We start from the raw sequence: 23,899 nt of genomic DNA on the forward strand, positions 1-23,899 counted from the left end.
ATAATAGTGGGAGACTTTAACACTCCAGTGTCAATAGTAGACAGATCAATAAGACAGAAAATTAACAAGGATATCCAGGAACTAAACTCAGATCTGGACCAAGGGTACCTAACAGACAACTACACAACTCTCCACCCCAAATCCACAGAGTATACATTCTTCTCAGCACACATCACACTTACTTACTCTAAAACTGACCACATAATTGGAACTAAATCACTCCTCAGCAAATGCAAAAGAACAGAAATCATAACAACCAGTCTCTCAGACCAAAGTGCAATCAAATTAGATCTCAGGACTAAGAAACTCACTCAAAACCTTACAACTACAAGGAAACTGGACAACCTGCTCCTGAATGACTACTGGATAAATAATGAAATGAAGGCAGAAATAAAGATGTTCTTTAAAACCAGTGAGAATGAAGACACAACGTACCCAAATGTCTAGGATACATTTAAAGCAGTGTCCAGAGGGTAATTTATAGCACTAAATTCCCACATGAGAAACAAGGAAAGATCTAAAATTGACACCCTATCATCGAAATTAAAAGATCTATAGGAGGAGGATCAAACAAATTCAAAAGCTAACAGAAGACAATAAATAACTCAGATCCGAGCAGATCTGAAGGAGACAGAAACACAATAAAAACAGTTCAAAAAAATCAACAAATCCAGGAGCTGGTTTTTTGAAAAGATCAACAAAATAGATAGACCACTAGCCAGACTAATAAAAAAGAAGAGAGAAAAGAATCAAATAGATGGAATAAAAAAATGATAAAAGGATATCACCACTGATTCCACAGAAATACAAGCTACCATCAAAGCTTATTACAAACAACTCTGTGTACATAAGCCAGTAAATCTAGAAGAAATAGATAATTTCCTGGACACTTATACCATCCCAAGACTAAAACAGGAAGAAGGTGAATCCCTGAATAGACCAACAAATAGAGGCAACAATTAATAGCCTACCAACCAAAAAAAAGTTCAGGTCCAGACTGATTCACAGCCAAATTCTACCAGATGTACAAAGAGGAGCTGGTACCATTCCTTCTGAAATTATTCCAAACAATACAAAAAGAGGGAATCCACCCTAACTCATTTTATGAGACCAACATCATCCTGATACCAAAACCTGGCAGAGACACAACCTAAAAAGGAAATTTTAGGCCAACATCCATGATGAACATAGATGCAAAAATCTTTAATAAAATACAGGCAAACCAATTGCAACAGCACAACAAAAAGCTTATCCATCACGATCAAGTAGGCTTCATCCTGGGGATTCAAGCCTGGTTCAACACACACAATCTACAAATGTAATCCACCACATAAAAAGAAACAAAGACGAAAACCTCATGATTATCTCAATAGATGCAGAGAAGGCCTTTGACAAAATTCAACAGCCCTTTATGCTAAAACCTCTCAATAAACTAGGTATCAATGGAACGTATCTCAAAATAATAAAATCTATTTATGACAAACCCACAGCAAATATCACACTGAATGGGCAAAAACTGGAAGAATTCCCTTTGAAAACTGGCAGTAGACAAGGGGGCCCCTTTCATCATGCCTATTTAATATATTACTGGAATTTCTAGCCAGAGCAATCAGGCAAGAAAAAGAAATAAAGGGTGTTCAATTAGGAAAAGAGGAAGTCAAATTGTTTCTATTTACAGATCACATGATTGTATATTTGAAAGACCCCATCATCTCAGCCTAAAATCTTCTTAAGCTGATAAGCAACTTCAGCAAAGTCTCAGAATATTAAATCAACATACAAAAATCACAAGCATACCTATATACCAATAACAGACAAACAGAGAGCCAAATCATGAGTGATTAAAGAGAATAAAATACCTAGGAATACAACTAACAAAGAATGTGAAGGACCCCTTGAAGGAGAACTACAAACCACTGCACAAGGAAATAAGAGAGGACACAAACAGATGGAATTTATAGATTCAATGCTATCCCCATCAAACTACCATTGATCTTCTTCATAGAAATGGAAAAAACCACCTTAAACTTCATATGGAACCAAAAGAGAGCCCGCATAGCCAAGACAATCGTAAGCAAAAAGAACAAAGCTGGAGGCATCATGCCACCTGACTACAAACTACACGACAAGGCTACAGCAATCAAAACAGCATGGTACTGGGACCAAAACAGAGATATAGACCAATGGAACAGAACAGAGGTCCCAGAAACAACACCACCTATGTACAACTATCTGATCTGTAACAAACCTGACAAGACAGGCAATGGGGAAAGGATTCCCTATTTAATAAATGGTGTTGGGAAAACTGACTAGCCATGTGCAGAAAGCTGAAACTGGACCCCTTCCTTACACTGTATACAAAAATTAACTCCAGATGGATTAAAGATTTAAACATAAGACCTAACCCCATAAAAACCCTAGAAGAAAACCTAGGCAATACCATTCAGAACCCAGGCATAGGCAAGGACTTCATGACTACAACACAAAAAGCATTGGCAACAAAAGCCAAAATAGACAAATGGGATCTAATTTAACTTAAGAGCTTCTGCACAGAAAAAGACACAATCACTAGAGGGAACTGGCCACCAAAAGAATGGGAAAAAATTTTTGCAAGCTACCCATCTGACAAAGAGCTAATATTCAGAATCTACAATGAACTTAAATAAATCTATATATATATTTAAAAAACAACCCCATCAAAATGTGGGTGAATGACATGAACACTTTTCAAAAGAAGACATTTATATAGCCAAGAAACATGAAAAAATGATCATCTTCACTGGTCATTAGGGAAGTGCAAATCAAAATCACATTAAGATACCATCTCACACCAGTTAAAATGGCAATCATTAAAAAATCTGAAGACAACAGATGCTGGAAAGGATATGGAGAAATAGGAATGCTTTTACATGTTGGTGGGAGTGTAAATTAGTTCTACCATTGTGGAAGACAGTGTGGCAATTCCTTGAGGATCTAGAAATAGAAATACCATTTGACGCAGCAAACCCATTACTGGGTGTATACCCAAAGGATTATAAATCGGTCTATTATAAAGACACATGCACATGTATGTTCATTGTGTGACTGTTTACAATAGCAAAGACTTGGAACCGACCCAAATGCCCATCAAAGACAGACTAGATAAAGAAAATGTGGCACACATGCACCATGGAATACTATGCAGTCACAAAAGAAATGAGTTGATGCCCTTTGCAGGGACATGAATAAATCTGGAAACCATCTTTCTCAGCAAACTGACACAAGAATGGAAAACCAGACACTGCATGTTCTTACCATAAGTGGATGTTGAACAACGAGAACACATGGAAGCAGGGAGGGGAACAGCATACACTGGGGTCTGCTGGTGGGTCGGGGGACTAGGGGAGGGATAGCAGCGGGTGGGGAGATTGGGGAGAGAATACATTAGAAGTATCTAATGAATGTGACAAGGGGATGGAGGCAGTAAACTACCACGGCATGTGTATACCTATGTAACAATCTGCACGATCTGCAAATGTACCCCAGAACTTAAAGTAAAATAAAATAAAACGGTAAGCATATATAGGTATGTAATACATATTTATTTAGTAAATAAAACTTGGTTGATATTGATTTTATAGACAAAATTTTTCTGCATAAAATAAGGTTAATGTTTTTCCTAAAAGTTAAATGTAGTACTTCAGTTTTTTTCCAAGTAAGCTTCATCTAGTTAAAGAACAGTTTTGCAAGGTATGGAGATCATTTTAAATGATGATTCTGTCACTAAATATATTTATTATACTCCCAGCTTCATGCTGTCTACAAATTTAGTAAGAATTATTTCTATGTCAACATTCAAGTCTGTGGTATTAATAAAATAAACTCAACAGCATACCACCAGACAACTATGTCCTGCAGGCTGATGACAATATAATCAGTAGGACCCTTAAAGTGCAGCGGTTCCACTGATTAAGAATTCACTTAATTTCCTACCAAGTACTATACATAGATTTTTCCATGGGATATGATATTTAAAATTTGTCGAATTGTCACTGACATTAGAATTTGCTATATTACTTATACTACCATGAGAAACAACCTCACAGAAAGAAACACATTTCATCAAAGTGTCCTTCTTAGTAAATCCGCCTTATTCCTTCGGGAGTTATTTCCTCTTTAAACTCTCACATTCAAACCTTGTTGAGCTAAATATTCCTCTCTTTCTGAAAACTGGGATAGCATATCTGGGTATCCAGTACATGTGTTTTGATGATTCAAAGGCTTTCAGTGTTGGCTGGGAGGAGTACTTTCTACTAAAATTAGTAATATTATTAACGTGGTAGTCTTTTTTTTTTATTGTACTTTAAGTTCTGGGGTACATGTGCAGATCTTGCAGAATTGTTGCATAGGTACACACATGCCATGGTGGTTTGCTGTCTCCATTCCCTCCTAATGTGATAGTGTTATTCTTTTCTCCAAATGTCTTTTAATATTCATGTATACCAGAGTAGACTCTGATAGCAGTGAAATTTGTGAAGATAGAGATACATGTCTTGTTACAGTCTCAGTCCTTCCAAAAACCATCCTTTATCATCTTTGAAGGAAGAGCTCAGGAGTATACTAATTTAATGTATTTTGGCTTATGATGAAGTGAATTACATAAATAAATTGGCTAACTCTCAATTATTCCACTGCTATTTATCTCAGTACTTACTTTGTTCTCTATTTTTATATTTGTATAAATGCACACACAAATACACACACACACACACACACTATTGTTTGCATATTTTCTTTGAAATAAAAATAAGCATTCCCTAAATTGCATGTCTCACTGAGGTAGAAATAGTAAAAACAGATTTTTAATCCAGGCCAATAGCTCTAGGTCAATACATAAGCCATGAGTTATTTAATTTTATTAAGAAGAATGTCTGAGATTGTGCTGTCATGTTACTAGCACTTATTAAATTTACTCACATTATTTGTATATAACAAAATGGTTTTTGCAATGACCAATACAATGATATAATTCCCAGACTCTCAATTTGTCACAATCAACTTTGTTAATTGTGAAATGGCACATCAATACAGGAAAGTATATAGCAGTTAATTAACTAGTAAGGAGATAATTGAAAATCTAAGTCTATCAGCTATTAGAACTTATTATGTATTAGTCATTATTCTTAAATATATCAACATATTTAATCCCTACAATGACTTCATGAGGCAGTGCTGTTATCATATCCATTTTAAGAAACCATTGTGAAATACCTCTGAGTATTCTATTCATCTTAACAAGGGCTGCCCTCTGGAGACCTATTTTATGACAGCATAACCTCACAGGGTTTTATCAGACTTTAACCCACCTAGAGGAAGGAAAACACCCAACATCAGCTGGCTGTAGCCTTTCGCATGTGGGAAAGGAAATGCCCAAATTTAGCTTCCTCTATCTTTTCACATGGAGGAAAAGAAATGCCAAATTCCAGCCCGCTCTGGCCATTCTGTCCTACTTAAGGGGTGGAGGGACTCAGAAACACTGTTGAAGTTCAAGGTCCCACAGTAAGCCATTTGCAAGCTGAGGAGCAAGGAAGCCAGTCCAAGACCCAAACCTGAAGAACTTAGAGTCCAATGTTCAAGGGCAGGAAGCATGCAACACAGGAGAAAGACGTAGGCTGGGAGGCGAAGCCAGTTCTAATCTCCGCACTTTCCTCTGCCTGCTTTTCCTTCTGTTCACATTGGGGGCAGATTAGGTGGTCCCACCCAGATGGAGGGTGGATCTGCCTCCCCGAGTCCACTGACTCAAACAGTAATCTCCTTTGGCAACATCCTCACAGACACACCCGGAATCAATACTTTGCATCTTTCAATCTAATCAAGTTTTGATACTCAATATTAACAATTACAGTCCCCAAATACTTAGAGATTAAACAACATACTTCCAAATAACACATTGGTTAAAAAAAGAAAAAAAAAAGTCCACAGAAATTTTAAATATTATGAACTCAAGGAAAATGGAAATACAATTTATCAAAATTTGTGGTATTCAGCAAAAGTAGCGCTTAGAGGAAAATTTATAATGTTGAATGCATATAATTGAAAAGAAGAAATATCTAAAATCAAACGTCTAAGCTTCTACTTTAAAAATCTAGGTGAAGAAGAGCAAATAAATCCAAATTAAGAAGAAAAGAAATAACAAACATTAGATCACAAATCAATGAAACTGAAAAAAAAAAAGAAAATCAATCAGAAAAATCAAAGAAACAAAAAGCTAGATCTTTGAAAAGATTAATAAAACTGATAAGCCTCTCGCCAGGCTAATTAAAACAAGAAGAGAGAAAATTAAATCACTAATATTAGAAATGAAAACAGCAACATCAATACAGATCCCCTGGACATTAAAATAAAAGAACAGCATAAACAACTCTATGTCTGCATATTTGGATAACGTAGATTAAATGGACCAAATTCTTGAAAGACACAGTCTTCCAAAATTTATACAAGATCTGACTAGGCCTATGTCTTAGTCTTCTCAGACTTTTGTAACAAAATACCAAAGATTGGGTGGCTTCCAAATAAAAATTCTAACAGTTCTAGAGTGTGGAAAGTCCAAGATCAAAGTGCCAGCAGATTTGGTATGTGAAGAGGGTCTATGTGACCACCTTCTCACTGTAACTTCACACGGCAAAGGGGAAAGGATCTCTCTGAAGTCTATTTTATGAGAGCACCAACTCTATTAATAAGGGCTTTATCCTTTTGGCCTCGTTGCTTTCCAAAGACCTTATATCCTGGTATCAACATCTTGGAGGTTAGGATTTCAGCACATAAATCTGGGGTTAGGGGACACAAATATTCATCATATAGCAAACAATATCTATTAAATAAATTGAATAAAAAAATTAATCTTTTAAAACTGAAAGATCAATAAATTTTAATTTTATTTATTTAAATAAATTATTTAAAAGAATAATAAATAAATTATTTATTAAGGAATTTATCACCTCAGATAAATTCCTTAATGAATTCAACTAAACCTTGAAGAAAGACTTTATACCAGTTCTCTGCATTCTCTTTCAGATGACAGAAGCAGAGGGAATACTTCCTAATTCATTCTATAAGGCAGGCATTACCAGAATATCTAAACCACAGAAAGAACCTACAAGAAAAGAAAGCTAAAGACCGATTTCTCTCGTGAACATAGATGCAAAAATTCTCAACAAAGTATTAGCAAGTAGAATCCATATATATATATATATATATATATATATATATATATATATATAAAGAATTCTATATTGTGACCAAGTGGGATTTATCCCGGGTATGCAATGCTGGTTCAACATTCAAAAATCAATGTTAAAAATATATTTTTTTAAAAATCCACAAATATAATGTCATATCAATAGCCTAAAGAAGATAATTCACATGGTTATATGAAGAGACACAGAAAAAAGCATTTAACAAAATCCAACACCCATTCATGATAGAAGTTCTCAGCAAACTAGGAATAGTGGGGAAGATCTTCAACTTGATGAAGAAAACCTACAAATATGTATAGCTAGCATCAAAATCAATGGTGAGAGACTTCAAGCTTTCTTGCTAAGATCAAGAAAAAGCCAAGGATATCCCCTCACACCACTGGTTTTCAACACTGTACTGGAAGTCCTTCCTAACGCAATCAAACAAAAAGAAGAAATAAAAAGTCTACAGATTGGCAAGGAAGAAATAAAACCCTTTGTTCACAGAGGACATAGGGACCCAGATATATATCAACTCTTTGTACTATCTGTTCAATTTTGCTATGACTCTCTAAAACTGCTCTTAAAAGTAACATTTAATAATTAAAATTTAAAAAACTTACAAGCTCTAACAATATAACTTAGAGAAATTCAAGCTCCAACCCACATCTTTTAAAGTAGTTATGTTACAGTTTGACTCTGGAAAATGACATTAATCTTTTTAAAATATATCGTTGATCAAAACAGCTCTTTTGTGTGTCCCACATTATATTCTTAATTGTTACAGCCTCCCTTTTTGTTTCATTTATACTTTGCATTGTTTAATGCTCAACGTTTTTCAATATAGGAACTAGACATCAAGCAAAAGGAAAAAAATGGCTTATTCAAATACAGTAGTGCATCAGTTAAATTCTTTCAATATTAATAATAGAGGTTTAACTAGTTTAATATGAGAAGTGAGACTGTGGATGAACTGCTGGTTCAGCAATCATCTGACATGAGCCATAGATGTCCTATAAATGCAAAAAATCTAATTTTTTATAGTATTTAGTCTTTGTTTTTCTCACAAATTATATTAAATGACTACTGCCCCATGAATTATCTTTACTCTGTTTATTATTTTCTTAATGATATATTAATTACCTGAAAGTGAGAAATGACACTATTTGAGTCACAAAAGAGCTGACTGTGTATATGAATGTAAATGTATGTGAAGTAAAACTTTAACGGCATGGGTTTGATTTGTACATGTGTCTTATGGAATCAGTAAACAATATTATACATATTTATTGACCATCTATCTATTAGGTGATAAAAACTAGCAAGCCATACTGGATACAGTAACAAATGGAGCTCAGTTTCTGTCCATAAGAAACCCATAAACTAATGGAGAAGGCAAAAAACAACAACCACCACAAAAATCATTAAAATAGTGATGAACCTGGAAACCATCATTCTCAGCAAACTGACACAAGAGCAAAAAATCAAACACCGCATGTTCTCACTCCTAGGCGGGTGTTGAACAATGAGAACACATGGACACAGGGAGGGGAGCACTACACCCTGGGGTCCTTTGGGGGGAAATGGGGACGGGGGGGTGGGGAGGTGGGAAGAGATAGCATGGGGAGAAATGACAGATACAGGTGAGGGGACGGAAGACAGCAAAGCACACTGCCATGTGTGTGCCTATGCAACAATCTTGCATGTTCTTCACATGTACCCCCAAAACCTAAAATGCAATAAAAAAAATTTTTTTTAAAATTTTAAAAAATAGTGAATGGCAAATACAAAGAGAGAAATACAATGTGAGCAAGATACAACAGAAGGCTCAAACACAAGATCGGCAAAGACTGTTTCCAAAAGCTGGGTCCTCATACACCAAGTCACAAACATATGAGAAATCATGGCATGTACAGGAGACTGACTTAAGTTTCTACACACACAGAGAATTGTGTGCTTGAAGAGATGTGACAGGAAATGAGACTGGGATCAAATCTCAGAGTGCAGCAGGTGCACTGATAAGACACAAGAACATTCAGAGAAAAATCAAGATCTATTCAAAAACTCTGATTACTAATAACTAAAAAAATGATTCAATAGAGGGTTTAAAATATATTAGAGGAAATTCTTCAAAACGTAAGAGAAAAATCAAGATAAAAATAGAGGAAGAAAGGCATCAATCCAGAAAATAAAATATTAAACCGATAGAAATTTGAGAAAAAGAAAGCAGATAGATAGGAAAATAAAGGGAATCACTGAAAAAAATAAGAAAATTGTAGTTTCCACAACTTAGGAACCTCTAGGCTGTAAGAAAATGCCTACCCAAGTACCCAAATAATTGGAAAGAAAAAAAAATTAAACCTATACTATATTGAGACACATTATCATAAAATTTCAAAATAAAATAATGAAAAGGAAGCCTTAAAATCTTCCCAAGAGAGGATTAAAGTCATGTAGAAAAAATAAAAGGTGCTGATCCCATCTTTTAAAAGCCATACTAGAAGCGAGAAGACACTGAAGCCATGATTTCAAAATTCTGAGTGAAAAGGAGATTCAGTGTGGATTTTTTCCCTTATTTAAACTAACTAGTAAAGGGAATAGATAAAATAAAGACATTTTTCAATAGGTAAAGTCTTACATATTTGCCTACCATGGGCCTATTTATTTTATAATAAATAATGTTATATTAAATGAATATATATTTATATATAAATGAATATATAAAGTATATAAATATATAATTAAATGAATATATATATTTATGTATATATTATATGAATATATAATATATATTTATTTATGTGTAACTACATAGGAATATATTTATGTATATATATATATATTCATTTAATATAACATGTGCCACCAAGAAAAGAGTAAACCAAGAATAAGAAAGACTAACAGAGGGGCAGAGAGGCAAGAATTTCCAAGACAAATGCTATACTACTACCAAAAGAATTAGTGGGTCTGAATAGAAGAGATCAAAGAGTTCCAGAAAGATGTCTCCAGAAAAAGTGATTGAACTGATAAATTATTTAGCAGGCTTGTCCATATAGAAAAAAATATTGGAAAATATTTTACAAAAATGATACTGCAAATAGTTATTCTAATAACTATTAGAAAATAAAAAATGAGACATTATTAATAAACTCATATAAGAAAATAAAATCATAGACAATATCTGGAATAGAAATATACAATATTTAAATTATCATAACTAAAGCTACTAAATATGCTGTCAAAAATTTTATGTATAATTATATTAAAATGAGATGGTTAGAAGAAGAGAAGGTATAATCTAAAATACTCATGGAACAAAAATTTAAAACATAAAGTCTAAAGTTAAGTTTTTAGATTGTAGTATAAGAATACTACTTAATATTACAAAAGTATGTACCAAGGAAACATCGAAAAGGGTAGAAGTTGTTTGCATCTGGAGAGTTATGAAAAGGGGTAGTGCAGGTTGGTGATCAGGACCATTATTATTGTTACGATGATGCCTTTAGTACACATGACTTTTTTTTATGAAATGCTTTTTAACAAAAAAACCTAATTTATATGTTTTAAGTAAGTGTTTTAAAAACACACAGAAACCAACAGAATCAAATTTAAGGGGGAAGTTAACAGGCCGAAGCTAAATGTCCAGATGGATTTATTAATGAAAGGAAGCTCATTACTGACTTTGACAGGAGCAATATCAAGAGAAAAGTAAAGATAAAGTAAAATTACAGCAACTATAGACAGAAACTAAGTTTTCTTCAAGTTTAAGGAGTAGCACATTCATTCACTCATTACTGAATGAGAAAGAGGACTTTCCTATTTTCCTAGGAATTATAAGGGAACATCATAATTTTTTTTTTTTTTTTTTTGGCTAGGAATTGAAATCAGCTTTATTTAAGAGGATTTTTTTTTTTTTTTGCATTTTAGGTTTTGGGGTACATGTGAAGAACAGGCAAGATTGTTGCATAGGTACACACACGGCAGTGTGATTTGCTGCCTTCCTCTCCATCACCCATATCTGGCATTTCTCCCTGTGCTATCTCTCCCCAACTCCCCACCCCCCGCTTACCCTCCCCTAGCATCATAATTTGTTTCATTTATTTTCAAAAATCATTTTGAGATAACACATTAAGAATATATTCTGCAGCTCCTCCTATCAGCCCACGGCTTTCCTGTCCCTTTGTGTTTTGCCCTCCACATACAATCCCGGCTGCTGCCCATCCTTCTTGCTTGCCTTTGTGGTTTGTCTTAATTGCTTTTTTCAACTAGACAAAAGAGCTCATATTACCCACAAGAGGTATTAAAATGTTAGACTATTTTGTCAAAATTTTATGATTACCACATTCAAACATAAAGCTAGTGTCTCCATAAATTAATTTTGAAAATATTGAAAAATCAGAGCTGTTTGCAATATAGCAGACTGAATTTAAATTGAATCATACCCAAATAAGCCTCTCTATATTCCCTCTCAAACGAGGTTCATAGAAACAAATGCACTTTTTAAAGTAATTTATTTAAACAAGTGAACTGCACTGCAGAAAAATCATAGTATTTACTCACAACCGGCTTTTCTTTGTTGCTGGTACAAAGCAACTTCAGTCAAGTACAACAAAAGTTAGTGGGTCTATGCCAAAGCTGACAACAAGTGACCTTATATGTAATTAGTAAAGTCCACCCAGAATCAGAAAATCATATTATAGATTTTTTAAATTTAGAAAATCTAACTATTAGCTATTCAAATATATAACCATTATGGGAAATAGCATTGTTATATTAGAATAATGTAACAAATGACCCCCCTATAATATTTTAAAACAAAAATTACCCTTAGCATTCTTAAAATTAGAATAAAAATAAGCAAAAACATATTTTCTGTAAGATAATCTATAATTTTACAATGTATAAAATTATAAACAAAATTTTTCAAACATTTTGGTTAAATATAAAGAATTGATCACAAGTACACCTTATAAGCAAATTTCTCTTTTAGAGGGAAGCAATCATTCATCAGATGAGAATTTTATGAAAGTTTTCTAGCCAGTGTTCCCTGTATTCCCTGCCCCCTTTTGGCCTTTCTCAGCTTGTCTAGTCTCATCTCTTTTCTCATCTTTGCATCGAAGTTCCCCTTGGCAACATTAAGATATTGAATTGAAAGAATTAAGAGAAGCAGCAGCTGGATCACACACCATTTGAAGATTTCTCTGGGCCTCTGTTAATGAATGGCATGGCATACCCCAAACATCATGAAGCCTCGTTAAGAAAAGGAATGTTTACCTGATTGCCCCCCCAGGGCTAAACTCCAAGAGCAGGATGACAATTTTTTTACAAAGGATTTTTTTAGACGTTTCTAAGTAGCATCCATTCTTATTTCAGCCTCTGTAAAGAAAAGATGGTACAGGATATAAGCAAGTATGTCTATGTTACCCAGCACTTAAACTAGGGAAAAATAGGATATGCCTTGCTAAGGGTTTCAGCACTTTCTTAACTAGGGAAAAATAAATTAATGACTACTTGAATACTGTTGTGTATGGTTTATAGTTGGTTGAGCATTTAAATCAAATGGAGAGCAAACTCTGTACCATTCTAATTTACGGTGTGGGTTCCATTTCCCTCAAATTTTTGATAGCTTATAAACTAAGCATACATTATGAAAGTAGGCTACAGTCTGACATTTTAGGGGACTCTTTATCCTCTTCATCTCAGGCTTGTTTATACCTTCCTAATTTAGAACAACAACAAAAAAATCCTTAGTTTCTTTCTCCCCTCTTAGCTCCTTTGGTGCTGATAACCTTCCTGAGCCTTCCCTATTGCAAGAGATAAAATTTGATTTTTTAGTCGTATTAGTCCTCTGATGTAGAAGGGATTTGATTTCTAGAGTATTACCCAGTGTTATGATCTGAATATTTTTGTACTCTCAGAATTCATGTTGAAATCCTAATCCCCTAAGGTAATGGTATTAGGTGCTAAGGTTTCTGGGAGGTGATAAGGCACAATGGCAGAGAGCCCTCATGAATGAGATTAGTACCTTGTAAAAGAGGGCCAAGGGAGCTCAGTCACTTTTCCACTACAAGAAAACAGCACAAGCAATGTGCCACAAATTAATCAGAAAGTAGGCTTTCACTAGACATCAAATCTGCCTTCATCTAGAATTTCCCAGCCTCCAAATATATTTCTGTTGTTCATAAGGCTACCTGATTTATTGTATTTTGTAATTGCAGACTAAAAGGACTAAAACATGCCTCATCCATTACCCTTTCTAACAGCATTGCCATTTCCCTTTGGGAAATTGTCCATGCCTCATTGTGCATATTATTATATGAATCCTTTCAAAGTCCCTTGCACTGATCAACGAAGACCCAAGTCACACCAATAGATGTCTTTTGTGAGGTTTGAATCTTTGATAGAGAGGTCCACAGACTTAAAAATGGCTGGTGTGTGCTTGATCCAGCTGTTCCTCCCAGGCAGAACAGTATTGTAGTTATGCATAGTCACCCAGGGCAGCCTGATTCCTATCCTGGGGCCTGTACTGCACTCACTGTGTAACCTTGAACAATTTACTGAATTCTCTGTACCTCTGTTTCTTTAGCTGTAAACAAGAACAATAACACACATCGTAGGCTTCTGGTAAAGATTTAATGAGACAATTCAAGTACTGAGAACAGCTCTTTTCACCTATTAAGTATCCAATAAATATAGTCCATTAAGCCTGGTTCTTCAGCCTTCCAACAATTTTTTTTTGGCTAAATTTAGCTCTGGTTCATTTTGTTACTTGGGACCAGTGAACCCAAGTGATTTATTTGTCATCTTCTACAGTCTTAGATGAGGACTTCTCCCTCCAACCCATCAGACCATGTCCTGGCGAGTCAAGACTGAGCACCCCGAGAAGAAAGAGACTAAGATAGTCATTATCTGCCCTCTAATGATAACTTTGAGGCCATGTGGATAATAAACTTAATTTTCACTTATTCATAGTACTCAATAACCTTGTCTTAAAGTAGAAAAAAAAGCTAGATTTGAATTGGAATGTCAGAAAGAACATTTGCTTAGGTAATAAGATGAACATTTAAACTGTGGCATTTTTTAAATTTTCTTACTTTAAGGCAGCCCCCTTGTATCTACAGCTGACAAGGATTAAATTACATCAAGTGCATTGATAAGTCGGCTGAAACTCTCAAAAGGACAAATTTTTCTGTACCTATTAAATGACTGATTACTCCATGTGATCAATGTTAGTGGTCAATTCTCAAAGCAATATTAATTTGCATAATTGCTGTATATAGGTTAAAGTCTCTAAGAACTGGTATAATAAATCTACTGAAATTTAGTTATTGAAAATATCACATAAAATATTATAAGTATAGCACAGTGTATTTATAAAAATAGAAAATGTCTTTTGCCTTTTAATAGATTGCTACTTATGACTTTAATGCTAAAATTACACAGGGCTTAAATTTTTTGACCTTAAAAAATTTGAATCTCAGCTTCAAGATGGTGGTCTATGGTATTTTATGCTCCCCTCCTCCATTTACAAGAACCAAAACAGTATACAGACAGTTTCTGTCATTTCTACCTGATTTATTGTATTTTTTTATCACAGACTAAAAGGACTAAAACATGCAACCTCCATTACTCTTCCTAACAGCACTGCCATTTCCTTTCGGTAAATTTTTCATCTCTCAGTGTGTATATTGTTATACGAATCCTTTCAAAGTCCCTCGAACTGATCAGCTAACACCCAAGTCACATCAATAGATATCTTCCCTATCCAAGAGAGAACACTGGAATTTGACAGAAAACTGACAGTAAACACCAAAAGCAGGGAAGGAGAAGAAAAAGAGACGGTCTGCTTGGCCAGGATCAGCTGGGAGCCAGAAGAGACTTCCCAACTGCAGGATAAGACTTCCAGCATTCCACATCCCCACTGGAGTTGTGTAACCCTGACCACAGGATAGCCCCTCCACCCTCCCAAGCTCTGAAACTAATATAGGGAGCTACCAGGAGACCAGGAGATGGAGCTTCACCAGGATGGAAGCTTCTGCTGGGTCCCACACTCTTTCTGCAAGGAGCCATTATCAGTCACAGTCTTTGTCCTAGGGCCCAGCATTAGGGAAGCTCATGTTCTGTGGCTGTGGTCCTGGGGACAGAGGCATGAGGTAAACACAGTCTGTTGCTGCTGGGACTGGGGAATGAGCTGTGAATGGGCTTCCTCAGCGGAGGCTGAGAATCAAGTGGGACATGGGCTGCAGCTGCTAGCGCTATGAAGCGAGCATTGCCAGGACTGAAACTGGGACACGAGTGGGGAACAAGTTGCTGCTGGAACTTAGTTGCAAGCTGGAAGAGGGCTCCTACACCTGGGTGGTTGGGAGGAGCCCCACCAGAACTGGGGCAAGAGAGGGATATGCACATTATTATAGGAATACTGGCCCAGGGTATGGCCACTGAGGCAAGCCCCATCTACGCCAGTGGTATGGCCTCAGCACTGCTCCTACTGCCCATCACCCGAGCTATCTGCCTGGAGCCTGAGAATCAACTCTATCTCACACACCATGGCTAGTGTGTGCTCTCAGTATTGAGAAGCCTGAACACAAGTATGTCAAGCCTGGCTTTGCATTTCTCGCTGAGACAGAGCACACAATCCAGGATCTTAGGGATCATCCAACAATCCACGACCTTGGGCACCTGAACACTCTTTCTGGGTGCTTAAAGTTGGGTCTAAACTCCTAGCTACAACCACCTCAGCTAGCACCTACCTGCAAGCACCACCTCTGAGCCTGGAGACTGGCCCACCTGCCCCACCGCAGACACTGCCAACATCAAAACAGTCCGCTCAGGACCCAAGGTATTATCTTGTCACTGCTACTGCTTTTGCCCATGATACACAGGTTGCCCAGGGACCTAACTAACCCACCCACCAAGTCCACTGCTTCAGCTACCAACATCCAAGCAAGCCACCTAGAGGTTCAAAAATTTCTCTCAACAAATTGTTAAAATTTGAAATAGTATTCAGCATCTTCTCTGATCTTAATGAAATAAAACTAGAAATCAAAATCAAGAAAATCTTTGGAAGTATGCAAACACACAGAAATTAAATGACATGCTCCTGAATGACCACCGAGTCAATGAAGAAATTAGGATGGTAATAAAAAAATTTCTTGAAACAAATGGAAATGAAAAGACAATGTAACAAAACCTGTGGGATACAGCAAAAATATTGCTAAGGGAAAAGTTTACAGCAAGAAATGCCTACATTAAGAAAGTAGAAAGAAAGCTAAATTTATTTTCTAATTCTTGTTATTCTAACAAGAATTATAAAAGCAAGAACAAACCAAACCCCAAATTAGCAAAAGCAAAGAAATAATAAAGATCAGAGCAGAACCAAATGAGAGAGGGTTTAAAAATCAATATAGTCCGGGCGCGGTGGCTCAAGCCTGTAATCCCAGCACTTTGGGAGGCTGAGGCAGGTGGATCACGAGGTCAAGAGATTGAGACCATCCTGGTCAACATGGTGAAACCCCGTCTCTACTAAAAATACAAAAAATTAGCTGGGCATGGTGGCACGTGCCTGTAATCCCAGCTACTCAGGAGGTTGAGGCAGGAGAATTGCCTGAACCCAGGAGGCGGAGGTTGCAGTGAGCCGAGATCGTGCCATTGCACTCCAGCCTGGGTAACAAGAGCGAAACTCTGTCTCAAAAAAAAATAAAAATAAAAAATAAAAATCAATATAACACTTTAGGAGGCCAGGGTGCATGGATCACCTGTAATCTCAGCTACTCCAGCCTGGGCAACAAGAGTGAAAAAGAGGGAATCCTCCCTAACTCCCAGGTTCAAATGATTCTCCTGCCTCAGCCTCACAAGTAGCTGAGATTACAGGCAGGCACCACTAGGCCTGGTTAATTTTTGTATTTTTAGTAGAATCGAATTTTTGCCATGTTGGTCAGGCTGGTCTTGAGCTCCTTGACCTCTGGTGATCAACCCACCTTGGCACTGTTTGTTGGCTGCATAAATGTCTCCTTTTGAGAAGGTTCTGTTCATATCCTTCACTGACATTTTGATGAGGTTGTTTTTTTTCTTGTAAATTTGTTTAAGTTCTTTGTAGATTCTGGATATTAGACCTTTGTCAAATGGGTAGATTACAAAAATTTTCTCCCATTCTGTAGGTTGCCTGTTCACTCTAATGATAGTTTCTTTTGTTGTGCAAAAGCTCTTTAGTTTAATTAGATCCCATTTACCTATTTTGGCTTTTGTTGCCATTGCTTTTGGTATTTTAGTCATAAAGTCTTTATTCATGACTATGTCCTGAATGGTATTGCCTAGGTTTTCTTCTATGATTTTTATGGTTTTGAGTTTCATGTTTAAATCTTTAATCCATCTTGAGTTAATTTTTGTATAAGCTGTAAGGAAAGGATCCAGTTTCAGCTTTCTGCATATGGCTAGCCAGTTTTCCCAACACCATTTATTAAATAGGGAATCCTTTCCCCATTGCTTGTTTTTGTTAAGTTTGTCAAAGATCAGATGGTTGTAGATGTGTGGCATTATTTCCAAGGCCTTTCTTCTATTCCATTGGTCTATATGGCTGTTTTGGTACCAGTCCCATACTGTTTTGATTACTGTAGCCTTGTAGTATAGTTTGAAGTCAGGTAGCATGATGTCTCTAGCTTTTTTTTTTTGCTTAGGATTGTCTTGGCTATGCAGGCCCTTTGTTGGTTCCATATGAAATTTAAGGGTTTGTTTCATTTTGCTTTTTCCAGTTCTGTAAAGAAAATCAATGGTAGCTTGATGGGAATAACACTGAATCTATAAATTACTTGGGGCAGTATGGCCATTTTCATGATATTGATTCTTCCTAGCATTAAGCATGGAGTATTTTTCCATTTGTATCCTTTCTCATTTCCTTGAGCAGTAGTTCTCCTTGAAGAGGCTCTTCACAACCCTTGTTAGTTGTATTCCTAGGTATTTTATTGTCTTTGTAGCAATTGTGAATGGGAGTTCACTCATAATTTGGCTCTCTGTTTGCCCTTTATTATTGTATAGAAATGCTTGTGAGTTTTGCATATCAATTTTGTAACCTGAGACTTTGCTGAAGTTGCTTTTCAGGTTAAGGAGATTTTGGGCTAAGGTGATGGGGTCTTCCAAATACACAATCATGTCATCTGTAAATATAGACAATTTAACTTTCTCTTTTCCTAGTGGAGTATCCTTTATTTCTCTTTCTTGCCTGATTGCCCTGGCCAAAACTTCCAATACTATGTTGAACAGGAATGGTGAAAGAGTGCATCCTTGTCTTGTGCCAGTTTTCGAATGGAATGCTTCCAGTTTTTGCCCATTCAGTATGATATTGGCTGTGGGTTTGTCATAAATAGCTCTTATTATTTTGAGATATGTTCTAGCAATACCTAGTTTACCGAGAGTTTTTAGCAGGAAGCACTGTTGAATTTTGTCAAAGGCCTAGTATTTGAAGAAGCAAATAAATGCAATAAAAAATGATAAAGGGGTATCACCACCAATCCCACAAAAATATAAACCACACCAGATGAGTTCACAGCCAAATTCTACCAAAGATACAAAGAGGAGCTGGTACAATTCCTTCTGAAACTATTCCAAACAATAGAAAATATGGAATTACCATTTTCTCCAGCAGTCCCCCTAGTAAGTATCTACCAAAAAGGATAATAAATCAATATGTCAACAGGATATCTGCACCCACATGTTTGTTGTAGCACTACCCACAAGAGCAAATGTATGGAATCAACCTAAATGTTTATCAACAGATGAATGAATAAAAAAATGTGGGCACTGGTGGCTGCAGCTGCAGCAACTGAGGAGGTCAGGCACTTTCACATGCCTCCAGAAAAAGGGTCACATCCTAGAAGCTGAGCAGCAATGGACTGTAGGACTTGCCTTGACAGCACCTTAGGTATTGGGGTACATATGAAGAACTTGCAGTATTGTTGCATAGGTACATACATGGCAGTGTGGTTTGCTGCCTTCCTCCCCATCACTTATATCTGGAATTTCTCCCCATGCTATCGCTCCCCATCTCCCCACCGCTCACTGTCTGTCCCCCTAGTTCCCCCCACAGACCCCAGTGTGTGATGCTCCCCTCCCATGTCCATGTGTTCTCATTGTTCAAAACCCACCTATGAGTGAGAACATGCAGTGTTTGATTTTCTGTTCTTGTGTCAGTTTGCTGATGGTTTCCAGGTTCATACATGTCCCTACAAAGGACACAAACTCATCATTTTTTATGGCTGCATAGTATTCCATGGTGTGTATGTGCCACATTTTCTCTGTCCAGTCTATCATCAATGGGCATTTGGGTTGGTTCCAGGTCTTTGCTATTGTAAACAGTGCTGCAATGAACATTCGTGTGCATGTGTCCTTATAATAGAACAATTTATAGTCCTTTGGGTATATACACAGTAAAGGGATTGCTGGGTCAAATGGAATTTCTATTTCTAGGTCCTTGCGGAATTGCCACACTGTCTTCCGCAATGGTTAAACTAATTTACACTCCCACCAACAGTGTAAAAGTGTTCCTATTTCTCCACATCCTCTCCAGCATCTGTTGTCTCCAGATTTTTAATGATCACTATTCTAACTGGTGTGAGATGGTATCTTAATGTAGTTTTGATTTGCATTTCTCAAGTGACCAGCGATGATGAGCATTTTTTCATATGTTTGTTGGCCTCATATATGTCTTCTTTTGTAAAGTGTCTGTTCATAGTCTTTGCCCACTTTTGAATGGGCTTGTTTTTTTCTTGTAAATCTGTTTTAGTTCTTTGGAGATTCTGGATATAAGCCCTTTGTCAAATGGGTACGTTGCAAAAATTTTTTCCCAATCTGTTGGTTGCTGATTCATTCTAATGATTGTTTCTTTTGCTGTGCAGAAGCTCTGGAGTTTCAGTAGGTCCCATTTGTCTATTTTGGCTTTTGTTGCCAATGTTTTTGGTGTTTTAGTTAGGAAGTCCTTGCCTATGCCTATGTCCTGAATGGTATTGCCTCGGTTTTCTTCTAGGATTTTTATGGTGTTAGGTCTTATGTTTAAATCTTTAATCCATCTGGAGTTAATTTTAGTGTAAGGTGTCAGGAAGGGGTCCAGTTTCTGCTTTCTGCATGTGGGTAGCCAATTTTCCCAACACCATTTATGAAACAGGGAATCATTTCCCCGTTGCTTGTTTTTGTCAGGTTAATCAAAGATCCGATGGTTGTAGATGTGTGGTGTTGCCTCTGAGGCCTCTGTTCTGTTCCATCAGTCTATCTCTCTCATCTCCTCTGTGTTTTGGGAGAAGAGTTTCGTCACTATTTTACTTAAATAATAACACTAGTGTGTTTATTGGTATTCTTAACAATCAGCAATTCATGTAGAAATCTTTTTTTAATTCTGAAATCTCACGTTAACTCATTTCAGCACTGTTTTATTTGGTTTCCAGTATATTAAAATGGATTATTCATATAAATATTTGTGGTGATATTCTTCGAATATGAATTTTCTGAATTGGATAAAACTTTGGATTCTTTACTTTCTGAGCTAGCTAATAATAAATAAATTAGGAAATGTTTTATTTGGGTCCCTCAGTTTTCTGTTCCTATATAATCAATCTTTACGTGATGGAAGCTGATAATGCTGTTCTGAGAAATACTGCAGATAATTTACATACCTCATGTTTGAGAACCAAATCTGGTTGATTCTGATAACTCAATGTGCACTGGAAAATTCTATAGTTATATGTTCACTTTTGTAGGAGTTACTTTTTCAGTTAAGTTACAGGAAATTTTTTTTAAAACTCCTTTTCAGTAATAGATTCTATTAATTTTTTCTCTAATAACAAATATAACTGAAAACTTTAATCATAGCCTTTTAAATGGTTATTAACTAGATCTTTTAAATTATTACATTTTTAAATAATATTAATAAAATATCAAAATTATCAGTAAATCCTTTACATTCAAATTTACTAACTTAAAATAAATTCCACAAGGATTAATGGCTGAAAAATTTATTTTTAGCTAGAATATAATCAATGGAAGACCATGAAGTTGTATAACTAGTACCGGCAACTGAGTTTATATTCCTTTATAGATTAGCTTACAATTATGTTGTACAAGATCCATTGTTTTCCTATTACATTCATCAATACTTTTGAGAAATAGTCAACAGAAATAGAAACCTAAAATAAATATTTATAAAATTTTAAAGCAATGTTCTAAAGGAACTTCTGATTTTAAAATATTTTATATCTGTCATCAGTTTCCAGGACTCTGTTCTCAATAGTCTCCATTTTTTTCTGTAGATTTTTGTGCTAAATTGCTATATTGCCATACTCTGTTCTTCTCTATATCAATATCTTTTGCCATATAACATCACAGCTTCTCTTAAAAAGAAGTTTATACATTTCCACCCCTTGAATCTGAGATGATTCTGTGGTGGCAAATGCAATATAATAAACATAATAGTGTAGCAGTTGCAAGACCGTACCTCCAGTGGCTTTGCAGGCTTCCTTCCCTCGACACTCTGCCCAGCCACCATGTGAACAAGCCTGGTATAGTCTCCTGGATGATAAGATAATGTGTGAACCAGGAAAGAGTCTATGTAGTTTTCCTGTAAAAGGCCTCTGACATAGGAGAAAGCCTAGCCAAGATCACCAAAGCTGCTGATCACATCTTAACTAAAAATGTATGAAGGAGCTTGTCCAAGAATAAAAACTGTCCAACTGAGTCCAGCCTACATTGACATCCAGCAAAATCATAAGTTAAGTAAGCAGTTTTAAGTGGTAAATTTTGAGATGGTTTATTTCATAATAGTATCTATGTGAAGCAATTAGACATTGAACACTCTAACAGATTAGGATTCTTAATGGATATGTCACTATGAAATGCCATTATAAACATTTTTTTTTTTTACCAAGGATGATTCTTATGTGAAATGTCAAAAATCTATGTTTTTGTTCTTGCCATTATTTAGAATTATGAGCACTGAAGTATGCTGTAGTTGTTTTACTGAAAATCAGAGGAACATTCTCCTTCTATAAATCACTCATTCTCTCTTCATTGTTTTTCTCTATTTATCTGTACTTCCAATCCCTTTTTTCTTGTCTTACATAAAAGAACATAGGCCACTCATTGCTCAAATAAAAACTACATTACAGAGGTAGTTTATTCCCTCCTTTGGCAAACTGGTTATTTACTGACTTACACAGAAATTTATCAGAACACTATTTCCCAAACAGTCTCTCAAAACATTTAGTACAAGAATTTAACAGTGTGCCACTTTGTGTATTCTGCCTTCCATTATTTATTAGGAATTCAATCAACTGTTCAGAAATGATGATTGAAAGTTCCTATGGCTTTCCATTATTTCTACTTAATGAAGCAATCCGAATGGAACAGAGATTGCCACTCTTTTGATTTCAACTGGTTTTCCAGCAATTTCCATGTAATTATATTGCCTGAATGTACTAGGCCTCTGAGGAGCTATATACATCCCTGAGATATTTTAGAACATGTTCTTTCCTAGTTCATCTTTTTCTATTGTCTTGTATATTTAGTTATCTCAGTGTACTATCATAAAAATAAAGTCTTCAAATGGTACACAATTTTACATAAAACATTCCAATTAAATCATATTATTACATGCTTCTTTTCTTTTTCTTTTTTCTTTTCTTTATTTTTTATTTTATTTTTTTTTTTTTTTGAGATAGAGACTTACTCTAGCCCAGGCTGGAGTGCAGTGGTGCGATCTTGGCTCACTGCAACCTCCACCTCCTGGGTCCCAGTTCAAGTAATTCTCCTACCTCAGCCTCCCAAATAGTTGGGATTGCAGGCATAAGCCACCATGCCCAGCCAATTTTTGTATTTTTTAGTAGAAACAGTGTTTCACTATTTTGGCCAGTCTGGTCTTGAACTCCTGACCTCGTGATCCACCCACCTCAGCCTCCCAAAGTGCTAGGATTACAGGCATGAGCCATTGCACCTGGCCTACATGCTTATTTTTATTATATACATCAACTATTTGAAGAATCAAACTGACTTTTCTTGGCCATAACATTTAATCTTAGATTACTAAGTTTTGCTAAATAATAGATACCACAGAAGATTCTCTTAGTGCAATGGTTCTAAATGCCTTCTGAGTCCCAGCTAAAAAGGAGGACATATATTTGGATATATTAATTTATCTAAACAATAATTCTGAGCAAATACTTAGTATTCTGCATATTACTGTTACTAGGAATAAAAAAGACAATTTTTTCTTTGAGATGCTCACCATATGTGAGAAGATAATATGCATAAATAAAAAGTATATGTCATCTTGTAAGGAGATTAATAAAAACTAGAAATAGTAAAGAAAACAGTAAATCTTGATAAGTTGAAAAAATTTTTATGAAAGATTTTTTCATAAAGATTTTAAGCTAGACAAATCAAAGAAAGGTACAGATTTACAAGGAGAGGAATTATTTAAATAGCTCCCTATTCATCCCATTGGCAGGAGAAGTTTTCTTGCCCTATGGTTGTAGGAAGAATTACATATATTTCCCCAAAACTGGACAGATTAGATCAACAGCACCTATTAGTAATATATACTCACAGATAGGAGGAAGAGGACACTGAACCACAGAAGACCACAAAGGGACTGAGCATATGAACAGAGTGAGTAACTGGAGGTCATGAAAGACAGGCTTTGTGGTATC

At 35.8% G+C, this 23,899-nt stretch overlaps 1 long non-coding RNA gene across 4 annotated transcripts in view; it reads right to left on the reverse strand.

The window, feature by feature from the left end:
- Nucleotides 1-23,899, reverse strand: part of LOC141584319 (uncharacterized) — a 630,894-nt gene that overhangs the window by 555,875 nt on the left and 51,120 nt on the right. For all 4 annotated transcript variants that reach the window (XR_012517309.1, XR_012517307.1, XR_012517308.1 and 1 more), the window contains exon 2: nucleotides 12,489-12,590. This is a non-coding gene — a long non-coding RNA (uncharacterized LOC141584319). The remainder of the gene's footprint in view (nucleotides 1-12,488; nucleotides 12,591-23,899) is intronic.

This window comes from Saimiri boliviensis, chromosome 4, assembly GCF_048565385.1.
Source record: "Saimiri boliviensis isolate mSaiBol1 chromosome 4, mSaiBol1.pri, whole genome shotgun sequence".
NCBI lineage: Eukaryota > Metazoa > Chordata > Mammalia > Primates > Cebidae > Saimiri > Saimiri boliviensis.